Source organism: Python bivittatus, unplaced genomic scaffold (assembly GCF_059951505.1).
Source record: "Python bivittatus isolate LINGU-HERP-01145 unplaced genomic scaffold, Pbiv_v1 ctg000340_np1212, whole genome shotgun sequence".
Lineage (NCBI taxonomy): Eukaryota > Metazoa > Chordata > Lepidosauria > Squamata > Pythonidae > Python > Python bivittatus.
In genome coordinates this window covers 30,642,908-30,667,942 of record NW_028277056.1, presented here as the reverse complement: position 1 = coordinate 30,667,942, position 25,035 = coordinate 30,642,908, and the positions used below count along the sequence as shown (strand labels likewise).

Below are 25,035 nucleotides of genomic sequence, written 5' to 3'. Positions count from 1 at the left end.
ATCTCTACTCCATAGCAATTTCAGGACAAGGCATTGCAGTCAAGCTCTAAATATCAGAATGTTTGCTGATAGTTAAGTTACTTTACAATAACAGAAAATGTGAGAATGTAAGAAATCAGTATTTGCAAATGTATGCATTGCATATGCATACTCAGTACGAAGCCAGTTAAATAATATATTTTTATTATTCTTATTCTTATTTTGTTATGGCCGGTCACCCCAGTTTTGGTGAACCTGGATGGTTCACAAAAACCAAAAGACAATAAAAACAGTTAAAAACATAAAACAAGACAGACAGTCTGGACTGAAACAATGCATACTCAGTAGGAAGCCAGTTTAAGAATAAGAATCTTATTCTTAATTTTTACAAATTATAAACTGTAGACTTTTCCCCATAATTTGTTCAGCCATGGGCTACAAAAGCGTCGGAAAAGGCACAGTTAACAGGTAAGGACATAATTAACAGAGTTTCATTCCATTTCCACTTCTGAATGCACTCTCTTTTCTGCATTCCCTTATTAGAGTTAATAAATGAACATACTGTACAGTTGTTCTAAACTTTATTTATTTATTTATTTATCAAATTTATATGGCTGTCCATCTCACAAAAAGTTACTCTGGGTGGCGTACAACAAGGATATAAAACAATAAACATATCAAAAAGCAATCATAATAAAAAATTTAAAAAATATAATAAGACATACAAGAGATTGGATGTTAGCATCAATTATGGAACCACCTCTAGTTCTCACCAGTCCCCTGGAGCTCCCAGCCTGATGACATAGCCAGATCTTGAGGGACTTCCGTAAAATAAATAGGGAGGAGCTAACCTCACTTTGCGGGGGAGAATGTCCCATAAAGCAGGCACCACGGCAGAGAAGGCCTGCCTCCTGGGACCTGCCAAATGTAGTTCCCTAACAGACAGGACTTGCAGCATGCCTTTTCTGCCAGATCTTATGGGACATGCAGATGTAATCAGGGAGAGGCGGTCCCTCAGATAACCTGACCCCATGCCATGAAGGGCTTTAAAGGGTAAAACCAGCACCTTGAATTGGACCCAGAAGCAAACTGGCAACCACTGCAGCTCATGGAGCAGAGGTGTAACGTGCAGTTCTAGAAGCACACATAACTGCTTGCACCACTGTATTTTGCACCAGCTGAAGCTTCCGGATACTCTTCAAGGGCAGCCCCATATAGAGCACATTACAGTAATCCAGTCGGGAGGTGACTAGGACATGAGTGACTGTCACTCATGAGCAGAGCCTCCTGATCTAAGAATGGGTGCAACTGGCATACAACACAGAGTTGTACAAAGGCCCTTATAGTCACAACTGCCACCTGCTCCTCGAGCAGGAGTCATGAGTCCAGGAGGATCCCCAGACAGAGGACCCCCCTCTTTGTAATGTTGGCATCCCTACTAAGACACTGAGGGACAACAACATGCCACTAGTACTCATCAAGCTCCTTGACCCACATGACTTTTTAGATTTTTAAAAAGTTACTTTAATTAGAAAAATGGTAGTCTGGCATGTTGCCAAAAAATGCCATTTTTACTTCTAAGGATGCTTCTAAGTCCAAAACATTCAGAGGCATCCTTGAAAATAAGAATGTTTTTTCTTTTTCTTTTTCTTTTCCCTTTTTTCCCTTTTTTTTTTTTTTGTCAGCAGGCCAGCTTACTATTTTTCTAATGCACTTTCTTAGAAAATAAAAGTAACAAGTAGCTGTGTCTGGAAAAAGGATAGAGCATACACATAAGCAGTGGTGAGCATTGTGTAGAAAAGAGGGTTAGAACTGGTGGCAGGAAGCATTCTGATGAATTCCTACTTTGGAACTGGTATTTCCTGCATGGCAGCCATTATGAATGGGCAACCCCCTAAGTTGCCATTTTGCGCCCACAGCTCATTCTTCACAGTCCAAATGTTCTCACCAGCTCAAAAAGGTTGCATTATCCAATTTGTGGATAGTATGAAGGTAACTAAGAGTGAAATAGACAATTTAGCTTTTTAGCCCAATCATTTAGGAACTTTCCAAGGACTCGGACATAAAAATCATTCCCAGACTAGTTGTGACAAATCCTTTCATTGGAGATGTTAAGGATGGAAGATGTTAACCTTCAGCGTCTGCACTGAAGACGGTTCTGGCATAGGAAGCTGTGCACCTGAGCTGGCAGTGTCTCTCCTAGGATTCGCTGCAAGGCATCTTCCGAAGTAGATCACTTACCTGTTTTTGTCATGGATTTAACTTGTGCATATAAAAGAAGCTATTTCACAGTACAAGTATTACCAATAATAAATAAAGATAGTATGATAAGCAGTAGTTACAAGTTTCCAGCTGGCCTGGAAAAGGCTTACTATAGTTTAAAGTTAAGAGAATCAATTTAGTTTTTATGTCCTCTCTCTCTCCCTACAAAGCTCAAATATAATTCCATCCCAGTTCTCTTCTTTTATGGAATGGTCACAAGGAGCAGTTTGGAAGTTGTTGCTTTGATTGGTGATTAACCAGTTTTTGTGTTGTTTGAATTCAAACAAATTGTGGTTAATTACCTGTTACTAGTGGAAACAAGCCAACTTTAATATACTGTTAAGGTCTTTTTCCATGATATTTATTTTATTTATATGTCACATTTATATAGCCACCCATCTCACACAAAGCAACTCATTAACCATGGCTAAGATTAAGAAGGCCTTAAACTCTGATTAATCTAAAAAAATGAGAAATTTCTAATCCACTTATGGAGGCCCCAAGAAGAAGGAGGAGAAAGGAAAGGATGAGCTTAGGGAGAAGTTAGAATAATTTATTGCAGCAGGAAAACATTGTTCAAGGTACAGGTGATCAGAAACTGGGCCCATGCAACCCAGTAAGCGATCTGTTATATAAATTATGCTTTAAGAGCTCTATTGGATCAGGCTAACTACTATTTTGTTGTTATATAAATGTTACTATATACATGTGACATATAAATGAATAAATAAAAATAAATATTCATGAGTGTCCACAGGACCTCGCTCCTTTTGTCCAAAGCACCATCATGCTGTTTTGCTGCAAGTTCTGCCCCTTTCATATATGTCATAGCCGAAGGGCTACGGCTTGTGTTGCAACAGTGCAAGGTTGTTTTTATCAGTCTGTGCCCCATTACCCCCCTGCAAACATTGGAATCTATATTAGTCCTGCACTTTGTTTCTGAGGTGCTCAACAAGTTGCCTCTGGGAAATTCACATGTAGGCAACAGAGACATACCCTTCTGCTCCCAGTGTTCCTCTGAAACTGATATCTGAAGACCTGCTGTCCTCAACTCATTGATAACATTTAGTCTTCAAGACCAATAGCCCTGTGAGACCTGTCCTCCAAGAATTTAACTAATCCCCTTTTAAAGCAACTCAAAATAATGGGAATGTGGTAATGAATCTTGTGGCAATGAATCACATCATTCTGTGTGAAGGTCCCCACAGGTTAAATCTCTGTGAAGGGTGGTTCTTTTTTTTTTTTGGTCTGTTTTAAATCTCTTCCCAGTTTGCTTCATTCAATAGCCCAATAACCCTGGTACTAGTATTTCGAGAAAATGAGAAAATTTATCCCTGTCCACCTTCTCCATGCCAGATATGATCCTATCATGTCCTCTGTTCAGTCTCCTTTTTCCAAACTAATGGAAAATATTCTAGCTTATCTTGCAGGGAGGATGTTTGAGGCCTTTGATCATTTTAGTTGCTCTTAGTTGCATTTGGTTGAACAAACCATAGTGTGTTTACAAATCACAGTTGCCAGGGGCTTTACTTCATGCTAAGCCAAAACCACCTTTATCATTTAGTGTGACATGCAAACACAGCCAGTAATGCTAACTGCTAAGTCAGAGGCTGTAACGAAGGTCTGCTGACAGAAACAACTGCTCTGAGCATCCTTAAATATTTTCCGGTGACAGTGTCCCTAGACCAAAAGAATGGAGACCTTATATCATTGTGACTATACGTTGTTCACATTTCAGAAGAAAAACTGAACCCAAATCTCATAATATCCTGAGCAATCTAAACCAAAGCAGGATGCTGTTTTTCCCCTGGGGGTCTTGCATTCTCCGTTGCCATCTCCTGAAAGACAGCAGCATCTACTGTCCTAGTGGCCTCTGGCTACTGTCTGCTTATCCACCAACAATGAACAGAAGCTCCTCCCTCCTGACCATAAAAGCCAACGGCATGCTACCGGCAGCTGATCAGAGCACTTTCTTCCTTTTCCACTGATCTCTTCTCTCTGGATCTTGCATGCTCAAGGTAAGAAATCTCTCTCTCTCTCTCTCTCTCTCTCTCTCAATCTCTCTCTCAAATCCTTCAATTCCATCCCAAGGGTGGCACAGCACCAGTCCTGATCTGCTGCTACTTTTCGAGGTTCTGTTCAGTGACGGGTGTCTTCCAATGGCAAGTAGCAAGCTGTTGTTTCAACGATGAAAGAGGATTGCTTAAATTACTGGAAAATATGTAACATCTCTGGCTACAAAAGGCTGTTTTTCCTTTCAGTACTAAGGGGAAAAAAAGGGGGGAAAACCCTGAAATTGTTATTTAACATTTTAAATTTTGCTTATAGTTTAATGAGAGCAGGAGAGGAAAAAAAAAGTAGGAAAAGTCATGAAATATGTGTACTATAAAGGAGACTAATTTTTTTTCCCCTTCACATCGGAAAAGGCCTTACTGACTGTCTTGTGAAAATTTCACTATAACTTTTGGAAATAACAGCTTTCTGCATTTTATTGTTTTGCAAGACAGCAGGTTTGATCTGTTGTCTCATCCAAAGCACACTAATCAGACAGAGGTTTGACAAAAAGTCTGTTGAACTGAGCACCTTGAGCATGTGTTCTAAAAGCAGTATATGACTTTTGAAAATCGAGAATGTTACATATGTTACCCCTTGGATCTTCTCCTCTCTTTCTTGCGTCTTATGATACTATAGAATAAGGTAATAACCACAATACTGTTATGTTTATAAATGACAGCCTCAATATTAAGAGTGCTGGCATAAAATCAGAAACATTAAAAGCAGAAGATATTGGAAGCAGTTTTTAAAATATACAACTCTGTCTTCTATTTACAAGAATGCATCCAAAGGCATTTTTGTGCCAATGCATTCAATCAATTTCTCCCATGACATTTAACCATAAATTCCACTTTTAAAAGGAATGCAAATCCTAATCCGGGAATGCCTGCATAATGTTCTGAAATGCAGGCAATCAGGAATTAGTACAGTACAAAAAGTCACTGTTAATTGTGGTGCTGCGTAGCTTGATATATATTGTTTTTGCACTGCCTAAGACAGATCTGTCACTCATTTCTGTGAAATGCTTTGTTCTTAATAATATAAATATTAAATGTTTAATCATAGTTATTAACATAAATGCTGCATTTATACACACTGAATAATATTTATTAATATTCAATGTGTATAAATGCAACAACATAGCCTTACACTAAAATGGGATGCCACAAACTTTATTACTTTAACCGGTGTTTGATAATATAAACATTTTTTAACAGTAAGTATCTGATAGTAGCAGGAAAGAAGTCTAACCAGAAGTTACATAAATGTCTGATGGCTCTGAAATTGCTATTAAAGTAGAGAACATTTTGCTAAGCCTTGTGCTTTTTTAAGAAAGTTGGATGGAGAAAATCTGATCCCTTTGTTGAAAAATAAATGCTGCATGTAATTTTTGGATGAGGAAAGCCTTGTATGTTTTGCACTCAGCTAGTATTTTAAAAGTCCTTTGCTAATATCATTTATCAAATTTTAGTTAGTAATACCATCTACTCACCTATACACCATACTTAAGTAGCTGTAATTTAAGGAATGTACTGTCTGAAGAATTCAGATTAAAATAAGATTCTACTGTGAAATTCCATGCAAGTTTTTCTTACCCAAATACTTCTGAAAATGTGTGTCAACTATTATTCCAGAAGAAACACTTCACAAAATGTACTTAAAACAGAATAACTGCATGTGTCAAAAATGAAAGGCTGCTGTTAAATAAATTAGGAATTTTAAAAAATAATAATAATTTCAGCTTTTCAACATAGTACTAACTCTCGCAGATTATTCTTCCATCTCTTAAAACAGATCACAAGCTCAATCAAGTGTCATACGGTAATACTAATTAGAGAAAAGTACAATTGAGCTATAAAAATGGTAATATATCTCAATATTTATTGAGATAGCAGTCAGCTGCAGTTCTGAAATTGTTTACTATTTATCTACAATAAATAGTAATCAATCAAATGTCCAAAGACAGCACATTCAGCTACAACAAAACCAAAGAACGGAGGTAAGTATATATGGCTTTAGTAATTTCTAAGAATATTGGGGTGTCCTAAAAGTTAAGTTTTGTCTTAATAGAAAATTCTTCCACTTGTACAAACCAAGGCTCTTAGCTTTTTCCGCAGATGCTGCTAACTTTCACCCTTCCTGTATATTACATTCTTTTTTGCTCTGAAGGTGCTTTAACTTGGAAGAAGGACTTAACGGGTAGATGGAATGGATCAAAGATGAGCACCTTCAGTTGTTCAAGAGGAAGGACATTCTCTTATTCTGTTGTACTACGCTTCTACACTGAAACAAAATGATAGTGCCTCATACCTCAGACATCAGCCTTAAGGCAGTCTCTGTTCAAATCCTTTCTTATCTCTTATGTTCTCCAGATATCATAATAGCATGTATTTGATAGTTCTCAATTTTTGTAAGAATTCATTAGAGGAAGGTTAGTATTTTGTTTTATTTCACTGTGCCATATGAACTGTTAGCTGAAACTGGAAGGATGATGCCAGTAGCCAGATTAATAGCAAAATTGCAGATTTCTTACTTGTTATGCGCCCTCTTGTGTTCTAGCATAAGGTTCTGAATAAGAGAATGTGAATGCTACTTCCAGATAGAAAGTCAAGTATCAGAAATGTAATAAATAAAGTGTGCAATGGTTTTCAAAAGGACATGGTCATTAATTTCTCTCAGTGGTTATTCCAGTCTTTGATTCATGTTCATATAAGTTAATTGGTGTAAGCAAAAAATCCTTTCAGCTGCATTGAGATAAATGATTTGGCTTGTCCAGGGTTTCATTCATATATAACACTATCTAAACTATGGTTTAGAAACATATTGAGTGATGAGCTCATTGGCTTTTGTTCTCCTTTGGAATTACCTCAAGAGGATCCGATGCTTTCATGGCTGTTTTTTAAATGACTGCAGTTTATTTTTCTGTCCAAATCTAGAAAAAGATTGTGAACCTACCCATGCGTTATTGATGCAAACCAACTTCAAACTGGTGTATGCAGTTGGCTTGTTTTCTTAAAACATAATTAAGGTTAGCCACAACTGAGGGTTCAAGTGAAATGATAAATTCTGGTTGGTTAATGGAATTAAATGCTTCTGGATCTCCTTGCAGCAATAGCAGATGAGAAAGTATCTATGTTCGACATGAGCATGGAATTCTAAATTATTACACTCTACTGAATCAAGCTACATATATTTATTATCTAGACATGAATGTACTCTGGTCATATTTCTCATCAATGGAGGATTAATGAGTTAGACTTTGCAATGGGGGGTTGTCTGAATGATTGTACTAAGGAATATTCACCCAGATAAGATGGATGGTTATTGCTCTTAGTAAAGTTTGCTTTCTTAAATTAATTTCTTCCTCAGTGATACTTGTCTGGAAAAATTCTTTGATTGTGGCTTTACTTTCTTAACCTGGCAGTTGTCCAACAGAAGGGGTTTAGAATGAAAATGAAGTTAACTTAGCAGCAGGTCCTTCTTATTTAGGTAATTGGAAATGTAACAGACAAGATCAAAATCTCTGCTCAAATACTACTGTTACAACAATAATTCCCTTCTAATAATTTCTTTTCCTTATCCAAGCCTGCAAGGTTTGGGTGAACCGTGGTCTGCTTAAGACCACATTTCACTCTTATAGTGCTCTTATAGATCAATTGACTAGAGTACATGTGTGCTTTTTAAATCAACAGATTCCTTGGCTCTATCGCACCACAGTCTTCCATGTCATCTATTCACATGGCTTTGTCAATCTTACTGTGAGTTTCATAGTTCAGTGAAAATTTGAACTGGATTCTTCCCAGTCCCAGTATTTTAACTATTAGATTATAGTTTATTATAGAACTGGACAATTGATTTTTTTTTAATTACAACTATGCAATGTTGTACAAAATTCAATTTAAAGTAATACATTAAAGGATGTTGCTTGCCTATAATGCATGTTTATTAATATCAATTTCCTGAAAGCATTAGGTAAAGAACTTCAGTGCCTAAAATTCTGTTTACCTACAGAAGAAATATGGTATGTTGAATGTGTAACATAGTTATCTTTTGCTGAGAACCTATTCCCATATTTATACATATAGAAAGTTTTCCAAGATCTGACACACTCCATATATTTTGGGACTTCAGCTCCCAGAATTCTTAGCCAGCCATTTGAGGGGTAATCTCAAGACATCTGGGGGACAGCTTATATATCACCAGTGATTTACAATTTTTTAAAGATTAGGAAGACATTTTAGATGCGACATCCCACTGATTTTTCAGTGGTATATTAAATTGAAAGGAAAAAGGCAATTTTTCCAACCCATAAGAAATCTCAGTCATATGCATTTTAGTGACACTATTGCACTACAGCTAATAATAGTAAAGAATTTCGTGCCCAGGTCTGATGTATATCATTCTTTTTTTTTTTTTTTATTGTAACTTGAAAAGCATTTGTCATCTTTAAATCGTTCATGACTTTATAATTGTTGCAGCTGCCATGTACAACTTCGGGGTGCTGGTGAGACTGTTCATGCTGCAGAATAATTCCATCTAGAAATTCAATAAATGTTCAGAATCTGAGATTGTGTGGTTTGTCTCTGGATTTGTGGATGGGATGTGTGTATGGTAGAATTAAAACATAATACAAAGTTACAACAATTTGGTTGGGATGTGCAAATTCATCTCAAGAAAGAGACCTTTTGTTTTGTTTCAGGGAGGGTTTTTTTTTTCAAAAATGCCACAATCTGAAACTATGATTTGTTATTTTGAAGCTTGACTTGGGATCTAATTTATCCATGGGCTAGTCCAAGTTTTATGCTTTCTCCATTCCTTTCAATACTGGCAGAATAAGTGGAAAAAACAAACTAGGAATTGGCTAAATAAGTCATGATTACGTTGCTTCTCTGCAAGATTAACTGGCTTGTTCTCTTTTTTTGGCTGAGTATTATCTATGAATGCAGTATGTGTGTGTTTTAACTTAACAGAGCATACCACTCTATAATATTAGTAAACAGTCATTTCATTTTCAGGACAGTTGGAATCACTTTCAACTTTAATTTTTAATATATATTGCAGTGCCTTGACATCCCCAGCTCATCCCTCAAAAACATCTGCAGTGACCTTGGGTGACACATATGTATGAAGTTCTTCACCTGTTTGTGTCTGTGAAGTACAATATACTGTACCACTGCCACTCACTGATAAGAGGAGGGCACTCGAAATAATACTACTGGTATACAGGCCTGGGCCTAAACTTGGTCCTGGTGGAGTTGGCCTGATTCATTACTATTAAATCTCCAGAGCAACAAAATTGGCATTGTGAATAATTACTTCATTTTAAGACCTTCCTTTTCTAGCTAATGATAAACCTTCCATGATAAATATAATGGAAGCAAGTTCAATACGGTTGGAAAAGGAAGATCAATGAATTAGAACCTATATTCTGAGGCACAAAGGGCATGAAGGAAGAAGTGGTCTTGAAAATTCATATTCCTGCACTATCAATTTATTTTTAAATAGGATTTTCTTACTTTAGGGAATGGTAAACTTTCACACACTGGACACCAATATGGTATGTATTCTTGCAAAATAGTCCGGGGTACTCCCTCCTTCAAATTTCTCCAAATCTTTTGAGATTCTGTATAAAATCTCATGAGATTTCAGACAAAATGGCCTATATCTCTTGAGATGTTGGCATTCTTCGTGAGTTCTTGAAGAGGGTTAAGAAGAAGTGTGTGAGGGAGTGACTGAGTGACTGACTGGGTGACTGAGTGATTTCACAGCCTGGGAGAAAAAGTCTTGTTCTAAATATTTCCTGCATAAAAGCTTGTTTGCAAAGGCAATATTTCATATTCTGCACATCGACAATCTGCAGTCAACAAGAATGAATTTTGGTCAAAAAATTAATCTCCCTGTCCATAGGTGTGGGTATAGTCTGAAAGTACTTGAAAGCCTGAACTTGTTTAAACTAAGTATCTCTCAGTCAGACCAAATGTGTATTAAATCACATTTTTATACATTTGTTTTGTAAAATCACTTATCCTTTATATTATATAATCACTTATCCTTTATATTTTGTAATTGCATCCTTGCCATCCCATAAAATGGGATTACCTAAAAACTAATATGGAATATCAAGACAGAAATGTTCCATCCAAGAATAACTGCCTAAATATGAACTACTTTGAATCAGATAAAATATTTATTAACTCATTCCTTAGATTAGTATTCTGTCTTTCCTCTGGAAGCACCCCGTCTTCTATTCCCCCACCCACATAACCTGCCTGTAACACAGATTGGCTGAAAGAAAGTGACTAGCTGAAAGTCACTCACTGAGTTTTCCTCGAGGAAGATGGACTTGAACCTGAGTTTCCCACAATTATAACACCACATTCACACGGGTAGACAATTTTTTAGACCCAAGAGTTGTAATCTTTGCTCATATGGGGGCCATACATGCACAAAACGTGTACAAACAACACAGATATAAATTCCTGTTTTCCTCTTATACTTTCCTCGTAGTGATGTTCAGCAAAGTGACTAGGAGGGAGGACAAAATAATGTAGCTTTCCCTCAAGGTAAGTAAAAGGAAAAATCTAACTGTTTGCCATCTGGTGATCTTTTTCAAAACCACTGCTCTTCACCAATAACCAGCAGTGGGAAAATTATAATCTGCTTCCTGGTGACCAGCTGATCAATCTGATCTGTTCACTGGTGGGAATGTGACTACATATTTTGCAACTGAAGGCCACTTTTAGCACCTGCGATGGTTTTGAATGCCTGGCTTCATGTGACCAGGGACACATCACCATGTGTTCTCTCAGGCATGACTACTTCCTTAGTCTTCCCAGCGTAAACACTTATAGGAAACTTGTGGGCATTGATTTAAGTAAAAAGTGGCAATAGTTATTGAAACATGGCTCATTTTTCTGCTTCTGAACCTTGCCATTGATGGCAGATTTAAAGCCTCAGACCAGACAACTGAAAATAGCTACTCCTTTTAGTGGTTTTCTTTCTTTTGTTTTTCATAAATTTTATTAAAAGTTTTAAAAAGAAGATAAAAACTAACAAAAACTAATACAAAAGAAAGGAAGAAAAGAAAGGAAAAAAGAGGAAAAAAGACAAAGGTGCAAAAAGAAAAGATAAAAAGAAACAGAAAGAAGAAGCTTCCGATTTCCTTTGTAGCAAATACAAGTATAATTACAAAACTAACTCTTACTCTATGGTTACAAAACAAAAAAAGCTCTATTTTTTATATTATCTAATATTTTCTAATCATTAAAACCATAAATCAAAAGTTCATTTTTTTCTGTTTCATCCAAAAAGTCTATAAGGGGTTTCCAGGCAGTAATAAATCCTTTTAGGGGTTTTCCATGTATGATGTGTCCATTACCTGCTTCCTTCCTCCCAATATTATGCTAATACATGTATAATGCTAATGACTGTGCATCATATAAGTTCTTTTTTAAAGTTTATATTTAAGGTGTCTGCAATATGAATACAAATGCATAGTGGCTAGAACACATGTGCAATATTCACCTGGCTTTCTTTTACAATCCAACCCACCTTGACATTCATAAATTGCCAGAACAAAATATGTCTTAGTGTCATAGCTTAGAGGGAAAAAAACCCTGTTGCTGCTCAGTTCTAAAGAACTGAAATGTGATTCATCTTGAAGGGCAAAGGTGACTTTGTTCACAGGATTGATAGAGGGTCCTTTTTAGCAAGTAAATGAACTATTATCAATCCACAGGGAAATGCAGGTCCATGTTTTCCCATGTTAAGGCACTGTTTTATAAACTGCTTTGTTTATACATGCCACATTGCATCAACTACTGATGAGTTATAGTAGGCATTAATAGATAATTTTTTTTTTGCCATGTTTGGGTTTAATGAATTGCTCAAGTCGGTTGTGTTTGAACTTAATCTAGCTATATTCCAGAAAATAATTAAAATCAACAAACGTAGGATTTGATATTTTGTTTGATAGTTGAAAAGAAATAACAGAAAATGGACATTGTTGGGTGGTATACAAATTGAACCATCTATATCTCACAATATCTCACAATATCATGTATTTGTGAGTTTATCAGTTCTTGACAATTGGAGGTCTGCAAACTGGACCAGGATCATAGTGCGCCCCAAGAAAACTTTGATGCAGAGCCTTTGCAGGAGTACTTGCCAAACTGATGATTAACGTGATTGAAAGGGAAATACATAAAGACAAGGGATTTAATTTTAATCCAAATTAAATCACATGTAAATCACAACAATACATTAACTCTACATACTTTTTCAACTGTGCCACTGAAAAGCTTAAGGCAATTTTGGCTCAAAAACATATCTTCCTGACTTAGAAATTTGGACCCCTGCCTTTAATTTGATTTGTACCCAGGGCAAATTACAATAGTGTAATCACAGACGTAGACAATTCCATACAAGCAGCATCCCTCCTGGATGGAGGTGCTAAGGAATCTGCTTCCCTTTGCCAGCATGCAGTAAAATTACAGAAGTAATGTTAATGGTGGTGAGAGAAGAGAAGCAAGGTATCTGCAACCATTCCTTATCTGGCCAGTGGAGAGCTCAATTTCATGTGTGCTGCAACAGATTTTTATTTTTACTTTGCCAAAATGTAAAAAAAAAAAACACCTAAAAAGCAAAACAAATGTGTTATCTAATTCTCTGGATTTGTAGATCAACTGTTATTCTCATAACTATTCCTCTGGGAATTGCTTTTGCAGTGTGTGTGTGTGTGCGTGTGTGTGTGTGTCGGAGAAGCCAACTGGTAGGCATTCAGAAGCCTTATATTTCTCCTATTACTTAAGCCTAGTTTGGGAGCTAACCTTAAGCCTTAGATTGACTAAGATTTCCCTTTTCCATTTGAAAGCTTTGATGATGCCCTGATAATGGTGTGTCTTGAAATAATTATTAGCTGAACATGTTCCCAAAGCATATGATCTTTAGGGTTGTTTTAAGCCAATGAGTCAAAACATTTTTTTGCAGCAAGTCAAAACAAAATGTCTTTAACATAAATGTCTAAACAAAACAACACATTTTATACATACTTGAAAATGAGATAATGGAATGTTTCATGTCCATTGTTTTTGAAATGTTAGGGTTTGATAGTGAAGGGAAGCATCCGCAAACTCTTAGATCAATTATTTTCAGCCGAATTCATTTATTGGAATGGAAAATATATTTCTTACCCAGACATATTGGGCAACTGTTGGCCACAAAGCATTTAACAGATGAACAGAGCTGATTTGTAGCTGCCAATTCTTCAATAGAAGATGAGTTCCCAGCTGGTATTCAAAGCAATGGAATTCTCCTAAAATTTAGTCAAAGCCAAATGCTATCTTTATATATAAAATCTTCTTATATATTAAAAGAAGATAAAAACTAATACAGACAAATATAAAGTAAGAAAAAGAAATAAATCAAAGATAAATCTAAATGTGCAAGAAAGGAAAAATAGAAAAATAGAAAAAAAAAAAGAAAAGATACAAAGAAGTAGCTTCTGATCTTTACAGCAGTTATAGGTACAATTATAAATTTACTTCTTTCTCTATGGTTACAACATAACTCTCTTCTTTCTATAATCTATCCTGTCTAATCATCAAAACCATAAATCATAAGTTCATTTTTTCTGTTTTATGTAAAAAGTCCATAAGGGGTTTCCAGTCAGCAATTAACGTAGATATTGTCTTTTCTTTGATAAAATAAGTCAATTTAGCCATCTCAGCAAGTTCCATCATCTTCACCAACCATTCCTCCATTATGAGTAATGCCGAATCTTTCCATCTTTGTGCATACAATAATCTCACTGCAATTACTATGTACAAAAACAAAGTTCCATAATTTTTTTCCCAAATGTTTGTCCATTAATCCCAAAAGAAAAACCTCTGGTCTCAATTGTATATTAATCTTTAAAATCTTCTGAACCAGTGTTTGTATCTGAATCCAAAGTTTTCTAGTTTTTTTAGACATTCACTAAACATGATAAAATGTCTCTTGTTGTTCACATTTCCAACATAACTTTGAAGTGCTTTTATACATTCTAGACAAATTCTCTGATGACATATACCAATGGTACATCATTTTATAAAAATCCTCTTTAAGATTATAACATAGTGGAAATTTCAATCCTTTCAACCACATATTTTCCCATCGTTCCATCTGTATATTACAACCAAAATGTTTAACCCATTTTATCATACATTCTTCCACTTGTTCTTCTTCTGTTTCAAATTTCAGTAAAAGTGTATACATTTCAGCAATTTCATGTACATGATTTGTTGATAATTCTGTTTCAAATTCAGTCTTACAATGTTCAAAACCATAAACTCTTTTGTCTACTTTAAATCTTTCTAGTAACTGCAAATAGAAAAACCATTGACAACTATATCCCTCTGCCACCACTTCTTTCTTGATTTTATTTTACATTCCCCTTGACAAAACTCTAGTATCTCACAATAAGTCAGCCATTGTGTTTGCCTATTATTTCTCGTCTATAAAATGCTTCTTGTGCTGAGACCCACAGAGGTGTTTTCGGGCACAATCTGGATTTGTATCTATTCCATATTCTCAATATGGCATATCTAACATAATTCTTTTTAAAATCCACATTAACTTTAACTTTATCGTACAACAAATATCCATGCCACCCAAATCTCAGGTTGTGTCCTGCTAACTCCAAGAGCCTTCTATTTCTCAGCAGCACCCACTCTTTCATCCAAACCAAACAGCAAGCTGCAAAATACAATTTCAGATCAGGTGGACCCATCCTCCTCTTTCCTTAGCATCTTGTAACATCTTACATTTAACTTAGGGTTTTTCCCTGCCACACAGATTTAGATATACCCTTTGCCACTGTTTAAATGGTACATCAATTGTCAAAACAGATATTGTCTGAAACAAAAACATTCTAGGCAAACATTCAGTTTTATCACAGAAATTCTTCCCAGCAATGACAGTAGTAGTTTCTCCCATCTTAACATGCCTTTTTAACTTCATTCATGTCTTAACCCAGATATTTGTGATACCCAGATATTTGTGACACCCAGATATTTTACCTTCTTCTCAACCTTAAAACCCATTTTATTCATCAATTCTACTTGATCTTCTATTTTCATATTTTTTGTTAACATCTTCATCTGTTTATTAATCTTGAAACCTGCTCTAAATTCTTTTAATTTGCCCATTAATGTTTCAGTTCCCTTTAAAGGATCTTCTAAAACCAACACCAAGTCATCTGCAAAAGCCTTAACTTATAACTTTTTTTTTTAATCTTTACTCCCACAATCCTCTCATCTTGTCTTATATCTCTATTCAATATTTCAAGAACCAAAATAAACAAGAGTGGAGACAGTGGACATCCCTGTCTTGTTCCTTTTTGTATCTCACAGGGGTTTTTTTAGACCCCATTAACAAATATTTGTGCTTTCTGTGAAGTGTAAAACAATCTTACCCATTTTATAAAGTTCTCTCCAAAATTCTTTTCCAAAGTCTTGAACAAGAAAGCCCAGTTCAAATTGTCAAAGGCCTTCTCTGCATCTAAAAAAAATAAATGTGGCTTGTTTTTCATTATGATGCTCCAAATATTCCAAAATGTCTAATGCACTTCTAACACTGCTCTTTAACTGTCTTTTAGATAAAAACCACATTGATCCTCATGAATAAATGCTTGCAAAATTATTTTCAGTCTAACAGCTAGGATCGTTGTGAATAAAAAAGCCAAAAACTATCAAAGGGGCAGAGTTTTTAAATTTTATTTTACAACAATCCTTCATCATCCACCATGTGAGGAAACTGCCTCAGTCTGCCTAATGGCAACTCTAGCCCTGGTATTATCAGATTATGATGAAAGAGATTTTTTGGACCATATTTATAGAAGTATATTCCATTTAACAGAGGGACAGGCAGTGGAATGCCTATCTGTACCAATGTGCCTGCAAATACATCCCTTAGTGTTGACCAGTATCCGTGTCTCATCTGGCTTTCTTACTATACTTTTTATTGTTTAAAAATGCTTTTTAAAAGGGAATTAGCATGCTGCAAAGCAAGAAGAGTTATATTTATTCTACATTATATAGCCCTGTAGACATTTTTAGAAAACAAAAATGGTGGGTCATTGTACCCCATTGTTTATTTAAATGTTTGCTAACTTCCATGGATAAAAAAGCATCATGGGTATAATAGGAGACAGAGATGATACAAATACATTAATTAATTAAATTAATAATAATTCCTTCAAACAGATAGAATCACAATAACTGAGTCATTGTAACCACTATAATTTCTGAGGATCATTGAGCACTTGGGTTAATAGAACCATTTTTAATTCTTTACGTATATTAAACAATGTTGCCGGCTAAGTTTAAACTTGCAGGCCAGATACCGAAAAAGTTGAACACAAAAGAGGAAAATTACAATTAAAAAGAAGAGTTTATTCATGAAAATCCAGTACTTACAGGGATGGAGAGATTCTTTCTGCAACACCTGTGGTGAGCCAAAGCGGTAGGGAGGAAATTCAATTCCATCAAAGGGATTGCTTTCATTGGGGGAGCTTCATAGCCCTACAACCTCTCCCCCCCCCCCTCTTCCCAGAGTTGCTTAGTTTAGGGATCAGCAAGGAAAGTTTACATATTAATGAGGATTATTTGTCTAGCAGGTATTGGGCACCTAGCTAAGACAAAAGAGGGAAATAATTATCTAATTGGGGTTAGAGCAGGAAGTTTGTTATTCACAACTTACAAGAATTAATTGGAAGAGCTAGCTTGTCTAAGCAGCCTCTCTTCCAGGTGTTAATTTAAAAATCACAGGATAACCAATAATTAATGGTGTTCATTCACCAAATTCAACTTCCATCTAGTATCTCAGAGTTATCTGAATTCCTTTCCTTTGTCTTGATGGCATAATGGAATCCTAATCTTGATTTACTGAGTCGCTGAAGTTTTTTTTACAAGTTTTTCTTATTAAAAATAATAAAAATGCTTAGCTAGTTTTATCTCAGATTCCTTCTTGGATAGTTTTTATTGATTAAGCTTAAGATGACATACTTTGGTCTTTACCCCCATCAGTTATCTCAGTCTAAATATTTTCAATCATATTCTACTGAAACAAAAAACTTGTTTCATTGCCACAAACTTGATTCAAAATTTTTTGTTCTAATAATTTTGAATTTGTGTCAGCACTCTAGTTCCATATGATGTTATGTTCAGACAGAAGGAAAGAACCTGGCTTTTTGCCTCAGCTGCAGAATAAACGAAAGGTATTCCGTGGTCGATGTTTTGGATGGAACTCAGGAGAGTGTCCCTGAAATAAATAAGCCAATGGTGGTCTTAAATCTCACATGCCATAGAAGCCCAGGATAGATTCCAGGATAGATTTTGGAAGTGGATCTATTTCAGTGTATTTAAAAGTAGATATCAAGATTAGAAGTCAGAAAAATGACAAGGCAATGAAAGTAGCTCATATTGCCAGTTCTTTTAATGAAAGGATGGGAAACATATGGCCTTCCAGATGTTGCTAAACTGCTATTCAGCACCCCCCCCCCAGCCAGCCAATGGGAAGATATGCTGGGAGCTATAGTTCAGCAACATCTGGAGAACCATCAAATCCCCACCCATGCTTTAACTTCACTGCTCTGCCTCGGTGGCATATCTTCACATCTTGGCAAAAGATGGATCCAGAATTAGGCTTATTTGTTTCCTAAATCTTCACCCTTACTAAGGAATTTCAAGCTTTAATGTTAAGTATCAATTTGCCAAGCTTGCCTTGGACACCCTCAACTACAAATCTTTCAGTCTATCCACATCTATTATTTAGAGGAGTTTCAAGTAGAAGAACTTACATTGAAAATGTTATACGCAACTTTAACAGTGGCTGTTTGAGACAGGTTTTTGGCTACATTTATTTCTACTCTACTTTAGAACAGTTAAACACTTATCCAACCCTTCCACTGGCATCCAATTCTTATAAAGCATATTCTTTAAAAGAGGAAAGAAATAACTCATTGCTCATTTCCACTTGGCTAGGGGATAAAATGTATCATTGTAGCATACTTATTGTTTGTTGCAGAAAACGTTAATTTGAACTTTTAGGAATATGTCTTTCACATTTTAGCTGTTCCAGAAAAACTATTATTTGTCAGTGTTGGAAATAAAAGCCCAAGCAATATTTTAACGTAAGTTTTCCAAAGCAACTCAGGCCAAAGCTGATTCTTTGATTTTTCATCAGTAATAAATTGTATCTGTAGCTTCAAAGAAGCCATGGCCTCAATCCCCCCAAAATAAAAAAAATATTTGGGATATCAAAGAACTTTAAGTTCTTCATTAAATGTTCCAGTTTTGTCCAGCCTTACTGAAAAATATACAAGAATCTCCCTCCACCCTAAGCAGACTGTGGATTCCCTGAGGATATACAAGCCAAAGTCAGCGGAGGTGTGAATTTTCCCAGACCATTCCTAGGGTGAACTTTGATCAGGTCACATGGCGTGTTGCCAAGCCAGCATTGCTGTACCCAGTGCCAGCCTGAAGGGGGGTTTTCTTCACTGCTTATGCTAGCAGCATTAAACTGCTGTGAGGTAGCTCATTATTCGTAAAAAGTCAACAGATGCAATGTGGTAGGGATAGAAAATCTATAGCTCCTGAGCCCCCTCAAGCACTCTTTCCCATTTCTGTTTTTCCCACACCTTGGGGTAGAAAACAGATGAAAACTGTACTGTAGGCATACCACAGTCATTTCTTTTTTAAAAAAGTTTCTTCCCAACCCAGCCTTGCCTGCATATGTGGTATATCCTCACCCACTTTACAATCTGAGCCCCCCCCAAATTGCACCTCTTGCTCACCAGAAGCTTGGTCCCCTGCAGAAGTATAACACTGCTCCTTTCTCAAGACAAGGATTGGTTGAGTTTCAGATAGGATCAAAATGTGTGCAACACTCAATTTAAGTGTAAGATTATTTAGACTAGAATGGGGAGATGTATTTATATTGGATGGTTGATGGCCGCAATTAGTTTGGGAAGGGGGTTCCAAGGGCAGTGGTGCAAAGTAAATAAGGTTATATATCACACCAGGATTTTCTCTTTTCTCTTTTTTATTTATTTGTTTAAAGGCTACATCATTATACTAAGATTTTCTCCTTTTTAAATGCATTATTGGAGGCCAGGGGAGTAGTATTTTCTTTGTTCTAGAGCTTATATGTATAAGATTAGAGCTTTGCTTATTCTACAGTTTTCCTATGTTGTAATATCTCTCACATGTAACATGTGTCTGCATAACTAACCTGTCTTCCCCTCCCTTTCCCCCAGCATATCCAATTTAAATTCTACATCAGTTTAACCACTCCATGCATCTGATGATGTGGGTTGCAGCTCACGGAAGCTTATGTCTTTTTAATAAAATGTGTTAGTTGCAAAAAGGTGCTACCAGACCCTTCTGATTTTCTGTGGGTATAATGTAGACCCATGTGTTGAGCTGTGCTTGATTTCATTGAAATCTCAATTCAAGGTTGGTGCCTGGAATGTTTGTGTATCTAGGTTAAACCCTGTGTCTGAAAAAAGCAGGAAAAACGCATGTTGAGACAGATGGGCCCAAGCATTTATATGGTTGCTTTGTAGATGGTAATTGCCCATGGTCACCTGCCAGCTTGCCTGCTGCACCCATCTATATAAACATTTGTATAACTAAAGTATATAAATGGGAAGCTTTCATGCCTCCTACACTTAGAGCCTAATGCCATACCTCTAAGAAAGTGATTAGTGTGTACAGCTAAAGTTTATTTGGAATAGAGATACCAGGTCTGGCCTGCAGAATGCCATATGTCCAGCAGATGAGAGCAGAGAGATATAGAAAATTCTATATCATTGCTTCCATCTAGTGGTCATCTGGATTTCTGCAGCACAGACCTGATTGTCCTATTAGAAAGTATATTGGGAAGTTAAGAAGAATGGCAGGGAGCAAGTTCAATAGTTTGCTTTCTGGGAAATGAATGTTTTCTGACATGTGCCTCTACCACCAGAGAGAACTTTGCTCATGAAAGGAATTGGTCCTAAAAGACTTGGCTAAGAAGTATGAAAAACTACAGGCTTCACAGAGACAAATGTAACCGGTTAAATCTTCTCTTAGTGTCTAAAACATGCTTTTTCCTTGAAAATAAGTAGAAAGGCTAGGCATGGGCAAAAAGAGTAAGTGCAGATATCTGAGTCAGCCAAGAAAAAGCTCAGATGCATGGCACAATGACGAAAAGTATTGTGTTCTTTCAAGTTGCTTCTGTCTGTTCCTTTTTGTAGTCAGTTTCCTAGCAATAGACCAGGCTTCCCCAACCACATCTGGTGTCTTCCAGATGTGTTGGATAGCTATGATGTCTGGGAATTCTGGGAGATAGAGTTTGATACATCTGGAAGGCACCAAGTTGAGAAAGGCTTTAATAAAATATACATTTTATACTACAAGGAATTGGTCTGTTTGGATGGTTTTGCCAACTTTTTTCATCTCCTCTAAAATTCGACTGCTTTCATACATGTGGACTTTAAAAACAGGTAGGGAAGTATTCATAGATTGGCTTTCCTCATGATTCCTTTTGAGAGTAAGGTCAGTGCTTCTAGTCCTCAATCCAAAAAAAATTTGTGACAGGACGCATTGCTGGCCTGCCTACTTATTTAGTTTACAAAACACACTACTATTTGAAGGAGTGCCCAGTCTACATCCACTTTAAAGTTAAGAACCATGAAAAAACAGAGCAAGACCTTCAAGCTGTCCATCAGTCATTAGCATCAATTGGACAGTAGACCGAGTAGGTATACAGGTCCTCAGATTGCAATTTTTAAACTGTTCAAATGTACTAGATTTCTATTTAAGTTTTCATAATTTGTAGCATCTGAAAAATGTATATAAGCCAGTGCCATATTTTCTTTCTTTCTTTCTTTCTTTCTTTCTTTCTTTCTTTCTTTCTTTCTTTCTTTCTTTCTTTCTTTCTTATTGTGCTACACATAAGCAAAACTTCCTAGCTGCATGGTATGTTTTCTTTTCTGTTCTGATTGGCTGGAATAATTCAGAGAAGGAGAGTGGCTGAGAGACAACTTTCTGAAACAATAGCAGAAGTGAAACCATCTTCAGCAAATCATAGCAGGGCTAAATATGATGATTCACAGTACAGTAGTTACTGAGTTATAGGCATCTAACAAAAGTCCTGAGGAGTATAAACAGGAAGAATTTTAAACAATGTAGGTTTGTGGTCAGGTCAATCTCAGTAGCACTATTTGAAAAATTTTATCTCTTCAGTGGTGAGGGGAAAGATCAAGTAATGCTAAGGATGCATTGGAATAACAGTGGAAAAACGGGGAGTGAAATTCAAGAGCAGGAAGAAGATATGCAGGCAGACTTCTCCTTTTCTAAAACCAAAGGTGGTGATGGGTAAAACAAGAAAAAATGAAAAGACTTTTCTTCTTACGGCTAGAATAGTAAGATTAAAATGTAACAAAATGTAAGAGAGTAAAAAGATACAGAAATATAAAGTTTGCATAACACATATAATAAATAAATGGGCCATAACTATGAAGGGCCTTCTAATATTATTGCTTAAACAACATGATGAAAATAATACACTAGCAGTTCTTTATTTCCTGGTGCTCAATAATTATTAGCATGCTGAAATTTTCTTTATTTATTCTAGTTTTAGGATAAGATGTGATGTGAAGCACAGGCATTTAAATTAGGACAGCCATTGCAGGTAGTATAATCTGTTTCAACAATGACTACATGATCTAAGATCCCCAAATATCATAATAAATTCTGGAAACAGCAAATCAACATTTTAAAATGTAAAGTATTTATGTCCAATGCAGACATAGATGTACACTGTTTGCATATCTATTAGGGCCAAATAAGTAAAAAATGCTGAAACGGATAGATGATAAGAAAGACATTGGCATTCTGATTAAATTCTACTTTTCATATAGTTTCACTTCCCAAATATTTTATGGTGGCCTGTAAATGAATGTAGGCACTTTCATGGAAGGCAGCCATTGAGAACAATGAAATTACTTGTTTATGCAATAAATCTTTACGTTACTCTTGTAGAAAAGCAAAAGTAAGGAAGGATTATCTCTCTATGTTCAGTTGTATGCTTTCTAGAAAAATTTTGCTAGCTGAGCCACAGGTGCCTTCCTGGAATCAGATCAAACCCATCTTTATTACGGTCATAGACCAGCATAGATGCAGTGCCTGAGCGCAGACATCAGGGTCAATGGGCATCCTCTTGTGATGATGAGGCCGCTAGTGGAGCATGGTTGCACCAATCACATTTTCTACTTCATTGCTCTTCCTGAGCTAAAAGACGGGATGCCGCTGCAGTTAGCTGGCCCCAGGGGTAAGCAAAATGTGAAACTAGATGGACTAGTATGATCCAAGAGAAACGTTATGTTTCTGCAATACCGATGGTTGGTTCTAGGACAGAAGCAGCACAGATAAATGGACTTTGCTAGTACATCTCAGGATAATTTGCTTGAGATCAACATATATATTCTTGCTTCTAGCTATTTAACAATAACAAAAAGACTTTTGGAGTAGAATTTTTATATTCAGTTCTGGTACCAGAACATTTTGGGTACTGAGTTTAAGTACTGAATTGAGGATGAGTTTTAGTATTAGCCAGATATTTCTTGAGCTTTGACTTGTTCTATTCTATTTCTAATCTATCTGGATAGGCAGCATTAGCCATAAAAACTTTTGTCACTTGACGATGTCATTGTATTACTGTCTCCAGTTGCCACTCAGATACACTTTATGGAATGCAGCTGAGCTTCTTATACACACTCAAAGCACTGTCATTCTTGAACCATTAAAAAAGAAAGATAAGCTTTTCATTATTTCAGATTCCTTTTTTATTAATACTTTATTAGTAATTTATAGACACAAAGTATCCTGGATGCATAATTTCTGCGTGGTGAAGAAATCCCTATGTATCTCTTTAATAGCAGCTATTGTAACATTTCATGGTACTTTAGAGCAGTGTTGTCCAAACTTGGCCACTTTAAGATGAGTGGACTTCAACTCCCAGAATTCCCCAGCCAGCCATGCTGGCTGGGGAATTCTGGGAGTTGAAGTCCACTCATCTTAAAGTGGCCAAGTTTGGACAACACTGCTTTAGAGTGTCTGGGTTTATTTGTTTGGATTGTGTGCCTCTGTTTCTATATGGATGTATATGTAGAGCATGGCTTTTTAATTCCTTAAAAGTTGGAAAGAGCATCAAGTTTCTGTCTCCTAATTTTCAGATGCTGCATGTAAATCAATATAGGGGTAACGTTACTACAGTTGCAATGTGTCTTGCAGAAGTGTTGTGTAACATGTTTGGGACATTATTTGAGTGTATGCATGTATGTGTGTTCCTAGGAATGGAGCTCCATGGAAACTTCTACAGACCACCACCAGCCTTTGACACAGGGTTTAAAAACTTCAGTAAGTTTTCAGTAGATGCAACCCTTCCAAACTCAAGAAACCTGAATTCGTCCCTTGAGCAAAGTCTTAATGTGGTTTGTTTGGCTTTGATATGTCAGCTCATCAATTATAGTTTGTAAACCATATTGTTTGAACTCAGCCCCTTGTGGTTAGTTTTAAAACCATGGTTAAGAAAACTATGGCATAATACAATCTGAGAGCTCATTCACAGATCTTCATCAGCCTATACACTGGGAGCTGAGGCTCAAATTTCAAAATGGTGAGATTCCCTTGAAATTATTTTCTGACTATAATCTCCAAAGCACTATTTTCAATTCTAGTCTCTATAGTTGGATTATAAAGTTGAACCTGCCTACATATTATATGAAGCATAGTACCTAGGCCACTTTAGCTTGTTCACTGCCTTCCTGCTCAGTCATACCAAAACTTTTAAATTTACAGTGCACAAATTATTTAAAAAGTGATGCAATTACATTTGAGTAAATTTGTTTCCAAATTGGTTCCCAGAGTAAGATAGAGGTTGGCTGTATTACCCTACAAGTTCAGCTGGACTTTGTCTTATCACAGCTTTGGACAGCTAAGTTTATTCTGTGGTTTTGCAATGAAAAATTAAATTCAAATCAAAAACACAGCTGCCTTGCCAGAATAATTTTGCATGGTATCTAGAAATTGGAGAGAGTTTCTTCACTCCTTCATCAGGATGCATTAATGTGAAAGCAGTTGAGTTATTTCAATGTATGCTGAGCATTCCCATGTCCTGCTGTAAGCATTCCCATTTCCCAGCATTTTTTGAAAATGTTATTTCATACTAGATGGGTGGTTTTCCCACATTCTACCTTGGGAACACTTTCCTTTGAATTGTGTCTGCACAGTACTTCCGTGCATCACAAAGGATATTTTCAAGGCATCTGCTCAAGGCACTGTTGAGCACTGTTTGGCACTGTTCAAACCAGTTGTGTCTCGTTTTTATATAAATGGAAAAACATGTGCTCCTAGAGCAGAGGTTCACTAAACCTGAGGCCTTGGGGCTGTATGTTGCCCCCAAAAACTTGTTTGTGTCCCCAGCTGTTATCATACTGTGCTTTTTAATAAAAGAATGGGAAAATTATTAAATGTGTGACTGGACTATATTTTTAATTTAAATGTAAATGAAATTATAATTGTTTCAGTTGTAGCCCCACTCCTTTTAATGATCCATCTGTGGGTCTTGGAACATTAAACAGGTCAAATGTGGCACATGACCCATAAAAATTGTGCAATCCTATCCTAGAACAGATGCACCATCCTGTAACTAGAA

The 25,035-nt window shown here is 36.3% G+C and overlaps 1 protein-coding gene across 4 annotated transcripts in view; it reads left to right on the top strand.

Annotated features, from left to right (window-relative positions):
• The window catches only part of COL8A1 (collagen type VIII alpha 1 chain), a 186,695-nt gene that overhangs the window by 72,708 nt on the left and 88,952 nt on the right, over window positions 1-25,035 (top strand). For 3 of the 4 annotated variants that reach the window (XM_007425813.3, XM_088140784.1, XM_088140787.1), the window contains exon 1: window positions 4,118-4,259. The exons of the other annotated variant lie outside the window; for it this stretch is intronic. The gene's annotated coding sequence lies outside the window, so the exon portion shown is untranslated. Of the gene's footprint in view, window positions 1-4,117; window positions 4,260-25,035 lie in introns of those variants that run through there. 4 annotated transcript variants of the gene reach the window in all.